Genomic DNA, 15,087 nt, shown 5'->3' with positions numbered 1-15,087 from the left:
AGCTGAATGACCTTGCTTCCATTCCTATGTCTTATGGTCTAGGCTGGGAAGAAACTGGTTTTTTAGTCTGTCCATACGTGTACACAAAGCTTTATATCTTCAATCCTATGGAAATGAGTGGGAATGAGTATAACTGGGCTGGAAGAGGTCTTTTGTTTTGTTAGTTGCCTGAATTACAAGAAGTTGTTACGCTGATACAGCAAGATACATAGAATAGAATATTATCATATATGGCCAAAGGGGATTAAATACAAAAGAAAGTAGATTATGCTTCAGTTATGTTGGGCATTGGTGAGTCATCGTTTAGAACACAGTGTACAGTCTTGGTCTCCTCATTTAAAGAAAGGTGCAAATGCATTAGAAACAGTTCTGTAGAAGTTTGAGATTAATATCTGGAATGGGTGAGATTGGACAGGCCAGGCTTCTGTCCGCTGGAATTCTGATTGCAATTGACCACGATATATAAGGTTTTGACGGTGGATGAAAGAATCTCGAACCAGGGGTCACTGCTAAACAATAAGGTTCACCCATTTAAGATCGAGATGAGGAAATATCTTTCCCAACAGAGAGGCATGAACCTTTGGAATGCTCTTCTTCAAAAGGTAGTGAAAGCAAGATCTTTGAATCTTTTTAAGCTAGAGGTGAATAGATTCTTGAGAAGCAAGAGGATGAAAACTTTTCATGGATAGCTTGAATGTGGAGTAATCCGATCAGCCGTGATCTTATTGAATAATAAAACAGGCCTGAGGGGTTGAGCATCCTATTCCTGCTCCTAACCTTTGTTTCTATACTTACAGTATTATTTGTAGAAGAACAAGAGAGGGCCCCGGTATCCCAGCTGACATTTATTCTCCATTTTATATCAGTGCAGTTTGTGGGATTGTCCTGTGCATAAATTGGGTGCCTCATTTCCTACATTACAGTAACTGACTATACTCCAAAAGCACTTCCATTGGTTGTAAATGGGGTTTTGTATCTGTCTTAGATTGTGAAAGGTGCATTAAAAACTCCAACCCATGCAGACCAGAAGGTCACAGATTTAATTCATAGTGCACGGATTACCTGGATTACCCTGCCAGTTCTTAACCTCAGTGCCTGAAATTTAGACAAAATTAAAGACCCAGTCACTAGACTGACATATAATTTCCATGGCCCATACGTGTACAAACTCTGGGGCACTATGTAGTGTGGTATCAGCAACAGGCACTACTGTAGTGTTTGCATAGTCCAACCATCTTCATTTAACTTTGTTTGAAAATTGAATAAAGCCAAGGTGCTGATTGTAATTTGCAGTACTATTGGAAAGCCTTCTTTTTAAAAAGAGAGTGGCAATTATCCGCATTAAATGCAAGTGCAAATTAAATTGCAGATGATAGGGGCCGAGCCTGAAATTAAAGACGGAGCCAGGCAAAGACATGAGCACATAAAAAGAGGCCTTGTCAAGCCCAGCTCCCTATGAACTATAAGGCAAAATGCTGAGCATTTTTATGGATGGGTTTGAATGCAATGTGAACTATACAAGGCACTAGTCAGACCACAGCTGGAATACTGTCGACAGGTTTGGGCCCCCTATCTAAAGAAACATATACTTGCATTGAAGACCATCCATGGAAGGTTCTGTCAGTCACTTCTGGGCTTGCAGGGGTTGTCTTCCGAGGAGAAGCTAAATATGTCAGATCTGTACTCATTGGAGTTGGGAGGAATGAGAGGATGTATGTGGAGATTTTTTTCCCCTTTTGGCTGAATTCAGAAGCAGCAGGCATCATCTCAGAGTAAGGGGTCACCCAATAAGACTGAGAGGTGGAGGATAGTTTTCTCTGGTTAGTGACGTTGTGGAATTCTTTATGCAGAGGACCGTGGAGGCTGTGTCATTAAATGTATTCGAAGCTGAGATGGACAATCAGGAAAGGAATTTAGGGCTTTAGGGGAAAAAATTAGAAGTGGAGCTAAGAATTATTAGATCTGTTGTCAGCCACAAATAGTGGGGTAGTCTCAATGGGCTGATTGGCCTGCTTCTGCTCCTACATCTTATGTGTTTACATTCCTGGAGACTTCAGCAAGATTTTTTTTGTCTGATGATTCACATTCTGATACACAGCGGTTACCATTGAAGGCCAGTTTCTAACTGCTGAGCTGTCTGCTGCCACTGTCTCTAATGTTTTCCCACTGTGCGTGCACAGGCCTGGGACCATCATGTCATGACATGGTGATTGATTGCATAAGCATTAAACTTCGTGAATATGTACTGATGCATGCAACAGTACTCTCACAAAGGAATCAGTTCCTCTTGTCTGCTTCGTCAATAGCCAAGTGACTAAGTGCCATATCGGATGCATGAAACTATTTGTTGCAAATGATTATGATCAAACTCTTTGAGATGGAAAGCCTTGTTAATAGCAGAAGTACAGCACCAGAAATTAGTCCACTCCATATTACCAGGCCCAACAAGTGGCATACTAGGGACAGCTAGTAACCAAATAGAGAAAGGTCAAAAGATGTAATTTAACAGGATGTGACAGGGGGAATACTTGATTTGAATTTTTGACAGTCAGGATAAAGCATACTTAGCTTTAGACTGAGGTAGTAACTAGTATCTACATGCTTGAATACCAGGTGTACCTTAAACTTTTTATTCATTTATGGGACTTGGGCATCACTGGCTGGCCAGCATTGAAAGCCCATCTCTGTTTGCCCTTGAGAATGTGATGGTGAGCTGCCTTCTTGAATTGCTGCAGTCTACTTGCATTGTGGGTCAATTCACAGCCAGCAGGCAGGAAATTCCAGACCCAATGACTGTGAAGAAATGGCGGTATATTTCCAAGTCAGGGTGGTGAGTGGCTTGGAGGGAAACTTGCAAGTGGTGGTGTTCCCTTGTTTCTACTGCCCTTGTCCTTCTAGATGGAAGTGGTTGTGGGTTTGGAAGGTGCTGCCTAAGGATTTTTGATGAATTTCTGCAGTGCATCGTGTAGATAGAACACACAGCTGCTACTGAGCGCCAGTGGTAGAGGGATCGAGTGTTTGTAGATGTGGTGCTAGTCAAGCAGGTTGCTTTATCCTGGATGATGTCAAGCTTCTTGATATTGTTGGAGCAGCACCTACCCAGGAAAATGGAAAGCATTCCATCACACTCCTTGTGCCTTGTTAATAGTGGTTAGACTTTGGGGTGTCAGGAGGTGAGTTACTCACTGCAGTATCCCTAGTCTCTGACCAGCTTTTATAGGCACTGTATTTATGTGGTGAGTCCAGCTGAGTTTCTGGGGGTCAATGGCAAGCCCAAGGATGTTTACAGTGGGGGAATTCAGTGATGGTAATACTGTTGAATGTCACAGGGTGGTGGTTAGTGTGTCTCTTATTGGTGATGGTCATTATCTGGCATTTGTGTGGCATGAATGTTACTTGCCACTTGCCAGCCCCAGCCTGGATGTTGTCCAGATCTTGTTGCATTTGAGCACAGACTGCTTCAGTATCTGAGGAGTCACGAATGGTTCTGGACACTGTAATCATTGGCGAACATGCCCACTTCTGACCTTATGACAGAAGGAAGGTCATTGATGAAGCAGCTGAAGATTGATGGGCCTAGGACTCATGGCATAAATGTAAACTTCACTAGTTTCCTCATTTCCCCTCCCCCAACCTTATCCCACTTCCAAACTTCCAACTTGGCACCACCCTCATGACCTATCCTTCCTGCTCATCTTCCTTCCCATCTATCTGCTCCACCCTCCTCTCCGACCTATCACCATTACCCCCAACTTCATCTCCCTATCGCATTCTCAGCTACCTTTCCCCCAACCCCACCCCTTCCCATTTATCTCTCAGCCCCCTTGGCTCACAAGTCTCATTCCTGATGAAGGGCTCTTGCCCGAAACGTTGATTCTCCTGCTCCTTGGATGCTGCCAGACCTAATGTGCTTTTTCAGCACCACACTATCGACTCAGTGTGTTAAGTGATTTATTTTTGAACAATGGGTGGAAGATTTCCAAAATCCACAAATAGACCAACTTGCTGAATTGATATTAGTATCATCTATGACTCATGAAAGCCTCCACAGGAGCCTGCATTGAATGTTCTTCACTGGTCTGGATGAGGTGCTCACCAGATCGAGGTCAAAGCAGCAGACTTGACCAGCATTCTAGTCAGCACCTAAAACTGTGCCCCCACTGTGCACAGGAGCAGCAATGTGTTCCATCTGCAAGGTGCACTGCAGGAATTCACCTCTGACTGCACCTTACAAAACACCAAATTCTACCAACTGGAAAGGCAAGGGTAAAGGCACATAGGAGCATCACTACCTTGAGCTTCCCTCCAAGTGATGGATTCTCCTGATGTGGGAATGAGAGGTGAGTATTCTGGAGCAATTTTACACTGGTCAAGTGGGAAACAGAGGGAATGGAAATTGAAATCCGGTATGATATAAAATGGCCAACCAACTGAACCTCACCAGTTTGCCTCGGTGGAGCCTGGGAAGGGGAGAGGAGAGAGTTAAAATTGAAATGACCCAACATTTCCTCTGCTGTTCCTCCTCTTTATTCCCCATTCACCCATTTAACCTTTACCCAGTGACCCTATTAGAAATTTTAAACTCACTGTTTGGTACATAGTAGGAGGGGGAATGTATTGGAAGACAATGAGAATCATTTGGATTATACAGAATGAAGACACTAAAGCCAAAATGTTTAGATAATCTTCATTTTTAATTGTTAACTTAACCCTGTGGTGTGAAGTTTGTGTCCCTTTAAATACTCTGACTTACCATGAACACATTTCTGGATTTGTTCTTCACTGTCTTCCTTTGTATTTATACGTTTCTTCGCTAAAACCTCACGTTCATTAGACAGAAATAACTCACAACTGAATAACAAGTGGCAAACAAGAATTAAAAACAGAATAAATAGTGTTGAAAACTTCAAACGTGAAATGAGCAGTCTACAACTGTTTCTTATTGAGAGGAGAAAATGGATGAATCCAAGCTTTCCAAATAATCCTGTATGTTCCTTGCTGTCAACTATTTACTCAATGCTCTTCTAAAAAATATTTATGGAATCCACTTCAGTGACCACTTCAGACCGCAACAAAACCCTCTTCTCATGTCTCCTCTAGATGATTGCTAATGATTTTAAATCTGTGACTCCTGATGAGAGGGAATAAGTTTTCTCTATGAATCTACCAGCCTGTCTTGAAAGAATCAATTAGGCTGTAACAAATACAATAACTTACAGCACTTCCAACAATTTGTTTTGAAGTTAGTTGGACTCCAGATTGTTAGAATTCTTTCTGTCAAACATATGTGTCGATGCAGGCTCCCAAACGCACCGCATTTTACTGAATAGACTTAAGTGATAGTCTCGGTGGTGGAAACTAAGTACCAACAGCCCTTGAAAACTTTCAAGGTTGTCAGTGAGCCTGATTGTTGAGTGTGTGCTGTGACTTGTTATTTGTAAAGCATTGTAAAGTAACGAAAGATTACAGAATAGGAGGCTAGAAGATTTGTTTTGTATTGTGTGCCAAGGCTTTTATTTTTGAAGAAAGTTTGCTGAAGTATCACGTGAGCACGTGAACTAGGAGGAGCTGTAGATCATTTGGCCCCTCAAGCTTGCTATGTCCTTCAGTAAGATGGTGGCTGATTGTGGCATCAACTCCACTTTCCTACAAAGCCCAGATACCTTTTGACCACCTGTTAATCATTAATCTACCTGCCTCTGCCATAAAGATATTCAGTATCCCAACCTCCATTGCTCTCTGGGAAAGAGAATTGCACAGACTCACAGACCTCATGGAGTTATAGAGATATACAGCACAGAAACAGACCTTCTAGTCCAACTCTTCCATGCTGACCAGGTAGCCTATATAAATCTAGTCCAATTAACCAGCATTAGTCCCATATCCCTCTGAACCCTTCTTACTCATATACCCATCCAGGTGCATTTTAAATGTTGCAATTGTACTAGCCTCCACTACTTCATCTGGCAGCTCATTCCATACCTAAACACAAATACAACTGAGAAAAATTGAGCAAGTGGGAAGAATTCGTAAAATTTCTTAATATTGATTCTCGTTATATTACTTCAAGATTTTACATCTTTGTGAAATGGTTACAGCAACAATTTTATCAGTTATTATCAAAAAAGGTATTGTTAAGTTTTGACCATAAGTGTGACCTGTCCTAAATGAAATTTTCAAGTTTGGAGTGAGGTTTGAATAAATCCTGAATATAAACTTGCATTGAATTGTATTTTGGGTTGTTTGCGTATTGCTGCAGTAAAGAAAACAGAATGTTTAGCAGCTACTCAAAGGCCAGACAATATCCACGGAGAAGGGAAGAGAGCTGGTGTCTCAGGTCAATAATCTTTCCATCAGAGTGGTGCAGTGGAAGACTATTTCAGGTTTTCATTAAGTCTTATACATGTTTGGTCTTTGCTTTGTGAAGTCACATCCTAAACAGTATTTGTGGAAGTACGATTTTGAAGCATAGATTCATTCATGTATCAATCTACAGGGATGAGTAACAAACCATGCAGTTTCCAGGAGACAATCTCAACAATTCAACATAGGATTTACAAGTAAGTATAACAACTTAAGTTTCTATTGTACTTCTGACATGCAAAAAGAAATCTTAATGCTCTTCAAAAGGGAGCATATGAACTGAATACCAAGCAAATGAAGAGGAAAAACCAAAAGATTGAGGATGTGGGACAGAGCTTAATTTGATGGGGAGAAAAGCAACAATTATGTTGATGTCGAAAGTTGAAGTATCTCCATGGGAGGACATGGCAGGAATAACCCGCAGCAATAAGATAATTCCAGGTACAATTAGGTATTCTAGATATTTTAGGCTTCTATTGTGTTAAAATGTCACCTTGCAATTCACGTTATGTAGGTGTTAGCTTCAAAAAGTGTTAACTGGCAGTGGTTTTCAATTCCTCCATAACCACATGACAGATGCAATTGGACTAGAGGACAGCCAATATGTTACCAATGTTCAAGTAGGGAGAAAGAGATCAGCAAGGAAACAACAGGCCATTCACTCTAAATTCAGAGGTGGTGAAACTAGTGGAAACAATTCTGAGGGACAGAACTAATGTGTAATTGAAGAAGCAGTGATTACTCAAGAGCAATCAGCATGGTTTTGTTAAGGGGAGGTCATGTCTGATGGGATCCAAGGAAATTTGGCAAATTAGATCCATCATTGGCTAAGTGGTAGAAAACAGAGGCTGATGGTTGAAGGGTATTTTGAGAATGGAAGCCTTTGTCCAGTGGGGTCCTGCAGAGGTCAGTGTAGGAGCCATGTTTGCATGATACTTGACTATTAGTCAAATGGTTTACTTTCACATCTCAAAAATATTTTTCTAAATAATAAATGAGAATAGTTAAAGAAAGTGGAGAGAACACATATGATTGGCTTTATGATATTTCTGCTAATTTCTCACGACAGTGCCCCCGAGGCGAATAGTTAATTCTTGAAGATTCCAAGATAATCCTAGGCAATTGACAACCTTTGTTTTACATGCCTGGACAACGTGGCTGAGTCAAAGCAATCTGTGATGAACATAACATTAACCTCTTTAAACAGATGAGGGTCTTGAAATATTAACAAGATTTTTTAAAAAATTATTTCTGATTAGTTGCTGCACAGTAAACAGAGTCACAGTCCAAGATCGACAGAAAAGAAAAAGGCACTTCAGCCTATCACATCAGTGCAAGCCAAAAACAACCATTTACCTCTTTCTAATCCCATTTCCCAATTCTTGGTCCACAGCCTTGTATACTTTGAGATTGCAAGTGCACATCTAAATACTTCTTAAATATTATGAGCATCTCTGCCTTTACAATCCCTACAGGCAGTGAGTTCCAGATTCCCATTATGCACTGGGTAAAAACAGTTTTCCTCACATCTCGAGCTTTTCTGCCCCTTACCTTAAATCTATGGCCTGGTCATTGATCCCTCCATCAAAGAGAAAAGTTTGTTCCAAATCTATGTTTCTGTTCATTTTATACATTTCAATCACATCACCTCTCTATCTACTCTGCTCTAAAGAAAACAACCCCAGTCAGTCCAAAGTTGAAAATCACACAACACCAAGTTATAGTCCAACAGGTTTAATTGGAAGCACACTAGCTTTCAGAGCGACGCTCCTTCATCAGGTGACAATCACCTGAAGAAGGAGCAGCGCTCCGAAAGCTAGTGTGCTTCCAATTAAACCTGATGGACTATAACCTGGTGTTGTGTGATTTTCAATTTTTGTACACTCCAGTCCACCACCAGCATCTCCAAATCATGACTAGTCAGTCCAGTCTCTCTTAATAACTGAAAGTTTCCAGGCCGGGCACCATGTGTATCTGAAGCTCTCTTATGACAATGGCATATACATGTCACGAAATGGACTGTCACAGTTTGTAGGCTTGTTTTGACTTCAGACAACAAGTGGTACTCTTTGTTGCATGTTGTATTCTTTAAAATGCATGAGGTCTGTGAAGAACAACCACTGGATAATTGTGGAGCACTTGTGTAATTGCTATCTAGAATGTGGTTGAATGACACAGTAGGATTTCTGGCATTGCAAACACATTGTGAAATGAAATCACTGGAGCTTGTTGAAATTCTACAGCAATAAAGGAAAGGTTCTTCTAAGTGCGTGCGAAGAAACTTGAAAGATTCAACAGCAAGTAATTGCATTGCTTGATAGTATGCACTGGTAAACTTTCCAGCAATATCAGAGAATGAAGACAGGAACTATAGGATCTGAGTCAGCCTGTACCAATTTGCGTGACTTGTATATGCGTCAATTAGTTACTTTATTATTATGCTGGTTGTGTAGAACAGCGTCTTTGACTGGGCAGAGGTAGAAGATTCTGGATCAGTGGTGCTGGAAGAGCACCGCAGTTCAGGCAGCATCCAATGAGCAGTGAAATCGACGTTTCGGGCAAAAGCCCTTCATCAGGAATAAAGGCAGAGAGCTGGAAGCATGGAGAGATAAGCTAGAGGAGGGTGGGGGTGGGGAGAGGGTAGCATAGAGTACAATGGGTGAGTGGGGGAGGAGATGAAGGTGACAGATCAGGGAGGCGAGGGTGGAGTGGATAGGTGGAAAAGGAGCTAGGCAGGTTGGACAAGTCATGGGGACAGTGCTGAGCTGGAAGTTTGAAACTAGGTGAGGTGGGGGAAGGGGAAATGAGGAAGCTGTTGATGCCCTGGGGTTGAAGTGTTCCGAGGCGGAAGATGAGGTGTTCTTCCTCCAGGCGTCTGGTGGTGAGGGAGCGGCGGTGAAGGAGGCCCAGGACCTCCATGTCCTCGGCAGAGTGGGAGGGGGAGTTGAAATGTTGGGCCATGGCGTGGTGTGGTTGATTGGTGCGGTTGTCTCGGAGATGTTCCCTAAAGCGCTCTGCAAGGAGGTGCCCAGTCTCCCCAATGTGAGAAGCAAAAACAGGGAAAATGGACAAAAATAGACCGTGATAATACAATAATGAATTATCTTTGAAATTATGTACTAAAAGGGCATGCATCTTATGGTAACAGAGCTCAGCAGAGATAAATGTGCAACTTCTATGCTATTTTACTTTGGTTTATTTTTCCCAATCAGTAAATCTCAAACTAAAGCTTTTCTTTATAGTTAAGGAATGGAAAGTACTAATTTGTGTAAGTAGTCATTTCAGCTGGAAAGTGGGAAACACTAACAGTACATAACTTCGGTTTGCAGTGACTTAGTTTGAATTTGTACAGTCCAATTCTAAAAACTCCTTGGTTATCTTCCCCATTTCCCTCAACCTAGCACTAGTGGATGACTATTGATTTTATTCTTACACTTTGAACTAAGCAGCTTAAGGACAGAAATGCATTTATTCTGGGGCTTTCCTCTAAATTTTTTTTAATCTCTTTTGATTCAAATTTTGGTTTGGATTTATACTTCAAGCAGATCAATTTATAACTCTATTTGGTAAGTGCAGAATCCACAGTTTCCTCTTCCCAAATGGAAAGAGCTATGGCCACACAAGTGTGATAAATTGAATAGAGGTGTCCTTAAGTAATCTCAGAATGCACCAAGCGATGCAGCCCTGTCACTTGATTGCTGATGTTCAGTGAAATTATCTGGATTGAACTCTACAGCCAATCCCCACCACTCTAGATGGTCCCTGTTTACTTCTGTTCTTGACTGACTGCTTCTACGTGGGCTACCAGAACCCTCTGAATACAGGCATTTGGAATCTGAATCTCGAGTGTCTGTCAGCAGAGTTGAGTTGACTATTCTTTGCTCCCTGGAGTCCAAGTTCAACCCTGTGATCAGTAAATTTGACTTCAGTGGTCAGATATGGTGTGAAAAAGTTACATTCTTTAGTCCCCCCACTCTCCTCTTTCTCATCCTACTCATGATATTTTTTCTCTCCCCACCTTGCTGTTCCCTCGCTGACTAAGATTACTGAGTAAGTTGTGGCCCAGCAGCATTTGGGTTACAAGAATGGAGTATTATGGGAGGAATACTCTCAAAGGTACAGTGATCCCAGTCTCCCCTGGATCAGCATCAAATCCATAAAGGCCAGCAAATGAATATTTCCACTTATAACCTTTTCCAGTAACACATCATTAATATGAGAAGAAAACCACTGCTTTAAGCATTAATTTTCATGTTTGGCTCCTCAGTCTGTTACCCAAGTGGTTGCAGCTTGACTTGTGGAATGTTTTAGAGACGTGTTCGAGTACCTTGACAGCCTGGCTTTGTTTGATCTGCACCACTTCAATATGGGTGACAGCCATCTGGTCTAGCTAGACAACAAGGAGAACGGTGGAGTGGTGAGAGTATGAATGCTGATTTCCCATTGGTACTTTCTTGGCGGCTGGGATTCAGTATCATTATTAACTACAGGAGTACAGATTATAGGACTGCTGTATGAACAGCTTACCCTGGTTATCATTGAGGTGCGTACACACAATGGCAACAGCTTTGAGCCTGCACAGCAGTGGTCGGAGTCCGAGCTGTAGTATTACGGGTTTGAACGGTAGCAACCATAGACCTCAAGATCTCACTCTGAGCTTCCGTAGCAGCACTGCGATGCCAAGAGGCTCAGCAGGCAACCAATTCCATCCTGGATTAGTCTGACAGCAATGTCATGGAGTTTTCTGCCACTTACACTATGGACCGCGTTATATTATCACTGTAAGAGCTATGTTGTTTTAAGAACAGAATATGCTAATGAGCCAAAGTGCCAGGTTGAGCCATATGACGAAATCCCCTGTCCAGAATATGCAAAATAGAAGGAGGTGGAATACGTAATTATCTGTAAATGTAAGTTGTAGTCTGTGCTGTTAATTATTCCCGAAAGAAATTTTCAGTTTTGAATCACTTTGCTTATTTCTGTTACTTAGCAGTAATATCAGAAGTATGAGATGGTGAGACTTTTCCAACATTAGCAAGGCACTGATGCAAGCACCCTGATGCCAGAAATCTGTTTTGAAAAATACAAGTGGAAATTACAATGGTACAGAACTCAAGATATCTAAATCTTCCTCAAAAGGGATGCCCTCTCAAAATTCCAAAATCAGGGAGATTGAAACTCACATTTACTGGAGCAAAAAGCTTTCACCAGGTTGGATACCAGACATGAATGTTGGTCAGTTTATTTGGCAAAGCAACTTCAAGAGATCACTACTTCCAGAACGCAATCTGGAAGATATTGTTTCCAGAGACTATCTTTCAGACAATCACCAATTTACGACTGAGATGAGGAGGAATTCTTTCTTTAATGGTTGTGTGTGTTTGGAAGTCCTCGCCGCAGAGAGTCAGAGTGCTTGTGTATATTTCGGATTGAGCTAGATAGATTCATGGTCAGTAGAGGAATCAAGAGTTGTGGAGAAAAGGCAGAAAAGTGGATGTGAGGAATATTGGATCAGCTGTGACCCTATTGGGGATGGCGGAACAGGCCTGAGGGACTGAATGGCCTACTCCCATTCCTGTTTCTTACGGTCATGTTTCAACAATGTAGAAACCAGAACATTGCACAATATTATATAAGCTGATAATCCTTTGCTCAATTCTGAGATTCCTGACCATGCTTCTCTCTCAAACTTCTCTCTCAAAACGATCTGCTGTCTAGGTAGACGTAAAGGATAGCACAGCACTATTTGGGGATAAAAGCTTTGAGTTCTCCTTTGGTCCAATAGTCATCCCTCCCTTCACCAAGATCACTAAAACAGACTTTGTGGTGATTTATCTCATTTGCAGGGTCTTGTCATGTACAATTTAGCAACCGTATTTCTTACAACAGTGACTGCAGATTGTGCTTCACTAGTTGCCAGTAAGGCATCTTGAGTCATCCCATAGTCCTGAATGATGCTGTAGAATTCCAAAATCTTCACAAGTTGAAGCCCCTGTTAGTTGTGCCAAAGACATTTTTTTTGTTCCTTAGAAATCCTCATTATCAAGGAGACAACTTCTACTTGGCAAGAAATAATTTTAGGCTGCCCAATTTTCCTCTGCTGGCTACCTATCATCTTTGACTTGTGGCATAGATCAAAAAATCATTAAAAGTATCTTAAAGTGATATGGTTTACACTGTAAATGAGTTTGCCCTGGAGCTTAGTGATTTGGAATGATGAACTACGGCTTTCTGCTCTTGATTCCTCAAGTGATGAGTTCTGTGACTATTTGCATGATATCATGGGAATGAAGCTGAACACGCAACATGCATTTTGCCTGGAGGTGCTCAAGACAAATGACTTTTGCTGTAAAAGGGGAACTGAACACTGCATAATGTGTATACTGAATGTTAAACATCTGTTCTCAACGTGAGCCTTAAAGATTAAGTTTGTTTCTTAATTTGATGCTACATTTGATGTCCACATCTTCAGAACCTCAAAGTATATCTCAGCATGTTTTATTAATAGCATAGCTCACAATTTTTGACTACACAAATACTCTGTTCAATAGGGACAATATATATTGAATGCTGTATTCTTTCTGTAATTTTAAAGAATTTCAACTCTTGATCCATGTTAACCTGAAGCTCCCATTAATCAAAATAGAATACAGCTTGTTAAATAAATGTTTAGTTTTGAAATACTAACAGCTAGATTAATTTATTTCAATTGCTTGGGAGCCTATAATATATTATATACACAGGTAACCTCTCATGACATTCCTAATATACTAAGTATTACACAGAATATTTAGAATAATGTTAACTAATACCTGTAGTTATTTAAAATTTCCTTATTTCAAAAAAGTACTGCCATAATGTTAGACATAAAATCAGATTTACTTGTAATCATTATTCGTGAATGATTCCTTTCCTGTTTTCATGTATCTTCGCTAATAAATGATAGCCTATGCATATGTTGCTGAATTATATGTTTGCTTCTAAAACATTCAGTCTACAACTTTCCTTTTGCTCAATAGATGCAGTATAAGTTTTTAAAATGAAGGCAGGTAAGAGAGTTATTTCGGGTAGATTTATTCAGTTTGTCAGATTCTTTCTGGTAGGCTATCACTGGAGATGAGTGTAATCAGTAACCATCTTTATTTGAAATCTTATTTCCTTATTCTTCATATTGGACACTCTCAGAACCCATTTTGATGAGAGATGAAGTACAGCACTTATAATTTCACTGCTGCAGCATCCTTAGTGGGATATTGACCTTGAGGTGTTTAAGGTATGTATCTGCTGCACCTCCAGTGCTCAGTTGTAAAGTGGAAGATTCATTTACCCACGAAGGGACCCCCTTGCAGCCGATGGAAGTAAACCTATGGACCAGATTTCACTCCAAAACTTTCACTGTAACAAACCAACTAAAAACAGCAAAATTCAAGTGTTGATTAACAGCTGGAGAATATTTTAAACAATAAGGTAAATATCACCTTAAATAGCCAAAAGAGTAAAGTTGCCTGATGTAATTACAATCTACTTCCATTGCTTTTGACAAAAATGTGCAGCATGAGAAATGTCTGTTTTTATGATCCAGTCTTTTTTTTGTAGGATCTTTCCCTTCTTCCCATCATATTGTTTCAGCCCTTGAGTCATGTTCACTAGCAGTTGGACTTTATCCAAAAGTCCTGGACATGGTTACTGCCAACAAAGTGCACATGAGAGACCATTTTCAAGCCAGTGATCAATGAATGTTAGAGCTTTTGGAAGGCGATTATGCTTAATGTAGTTTAGGAGAGTTCAAAACTAGAGGGCATAGGTTTAAGGTAAGAGGGGAAAAATTTGAAAGGGACCTGAGAGGCAACTTTTTCACACAGAGGGTGGTTTGTATGTGGAATGAGCTGCCAGAGGAAGTGATGGAGTCAGGCACAGTTATAACGTTTAAAAGACACTCAAGCAGATACATGAATAAGAAACATTTAGGGGGATATGGGTCAAACACGGGCAAATGTACTAGTCTAGTTTAGAAAGCATGGTCATCATGGACAAGTCGGACTGAAGGGTCTGTTTCTGTGGTGTTTGATTCTATATCGAAACCCTTTTGTCCTCTATTGAATCTCCTCATGACATTTCTGCTGTGGTATGTCAAGTCTCTTCTCTCCTGTGGTTTTTTTGACCCTGTTGGTACTTTGGAAATGACATGCACCCTATGGTTTTGGTGCTGTATTTATAGGAGGGTAAGGAAGCTCAGACCTCCTCATCGTGCTGCTCCTGTGGCCTGGCCATTGTCTTGTGCAAATTGATCAGTGCCAGGTTTGACATGTACCCTGTGCCCCACTTCAGACCTCATAAGAACCATTTGACAAGTTAACTTCCTAGAATTATTAGGAATAATTGTTATCAGCTATGGTGTTAGAGGATGAAATTACTTCCATCATTCTGAAAATTCTGAACTTGTATCAATTCGCTATTGGCTTTCCCCCTGTTTTATCTCGTTTGGGGAATTATGTGTTTAAGCTTCAGTTGTTCTTGTTTGTCCATAAAATGTATAGTTGTACTTTTGCAGATGACACCAAAATTGGAGGAGTAGTGGATTATAACAGGATCTTGACCAGATGGGCCAATGGGCTGAGAAGCGGGCTGATGGAGTTTAATTTAGATAAATGCGAAGTGCTGCATTTTGGGAAAGCAAACCTTAACAGGACTTATGCTCTTAATGTTAGGGTCCTAGGAAGTGTT

General features: G+C 40.8%; 1 long non-coding RNA gene across 9 annotated transcripts in view; it reads left to right on the top strand.

Annotated features, from left to right (window-relative positions):
- The window catches only part of LOC132830941 (uncharacterized), a 558,005-nt gene that overhangs the window by 330,005 nt on the left and 212,913 nt on the right, over positions 1 to 15,087 (top strand). Inside the window, exon 6 of one of the 9 annotated variants that reach the window (XR_009646461.1) lies at positions 6,497 to 6,565. The exons of the other annotated variants lie outside the window; for them this stretch is intronic. This is a non-coding gene — a long non-coding RNA (uncharacterized LOC132830941). Of the gene's footprint in view, positions 1 to 6,496; positions 6,566 to 15,087 lie in introns of those variants that run through there. 9 annotated transcript variants of the gene reach the window in all.

The sequence above is a fragment of the Hemiscyllium ocellatum genome, chromosome 3 (assembly GCF_020745735.1).
Source record: "Hemiscyllium ocellatum isolate sHemOce1 chromosome 3, sHemOce1.pat.X.cur, whole genome shotgun sequence".
NCBI classification, from domain to species: Eukaryota; Metazoa; Chordata; class Chondrichthyes; order Orectolobiformes; family Hemiscylliidae; genus Hemiscyllium; species Hemiscyllium ocellatum.
This window is presented reverse-complemented; position numbering and strand designations above follow the sequence as displayed.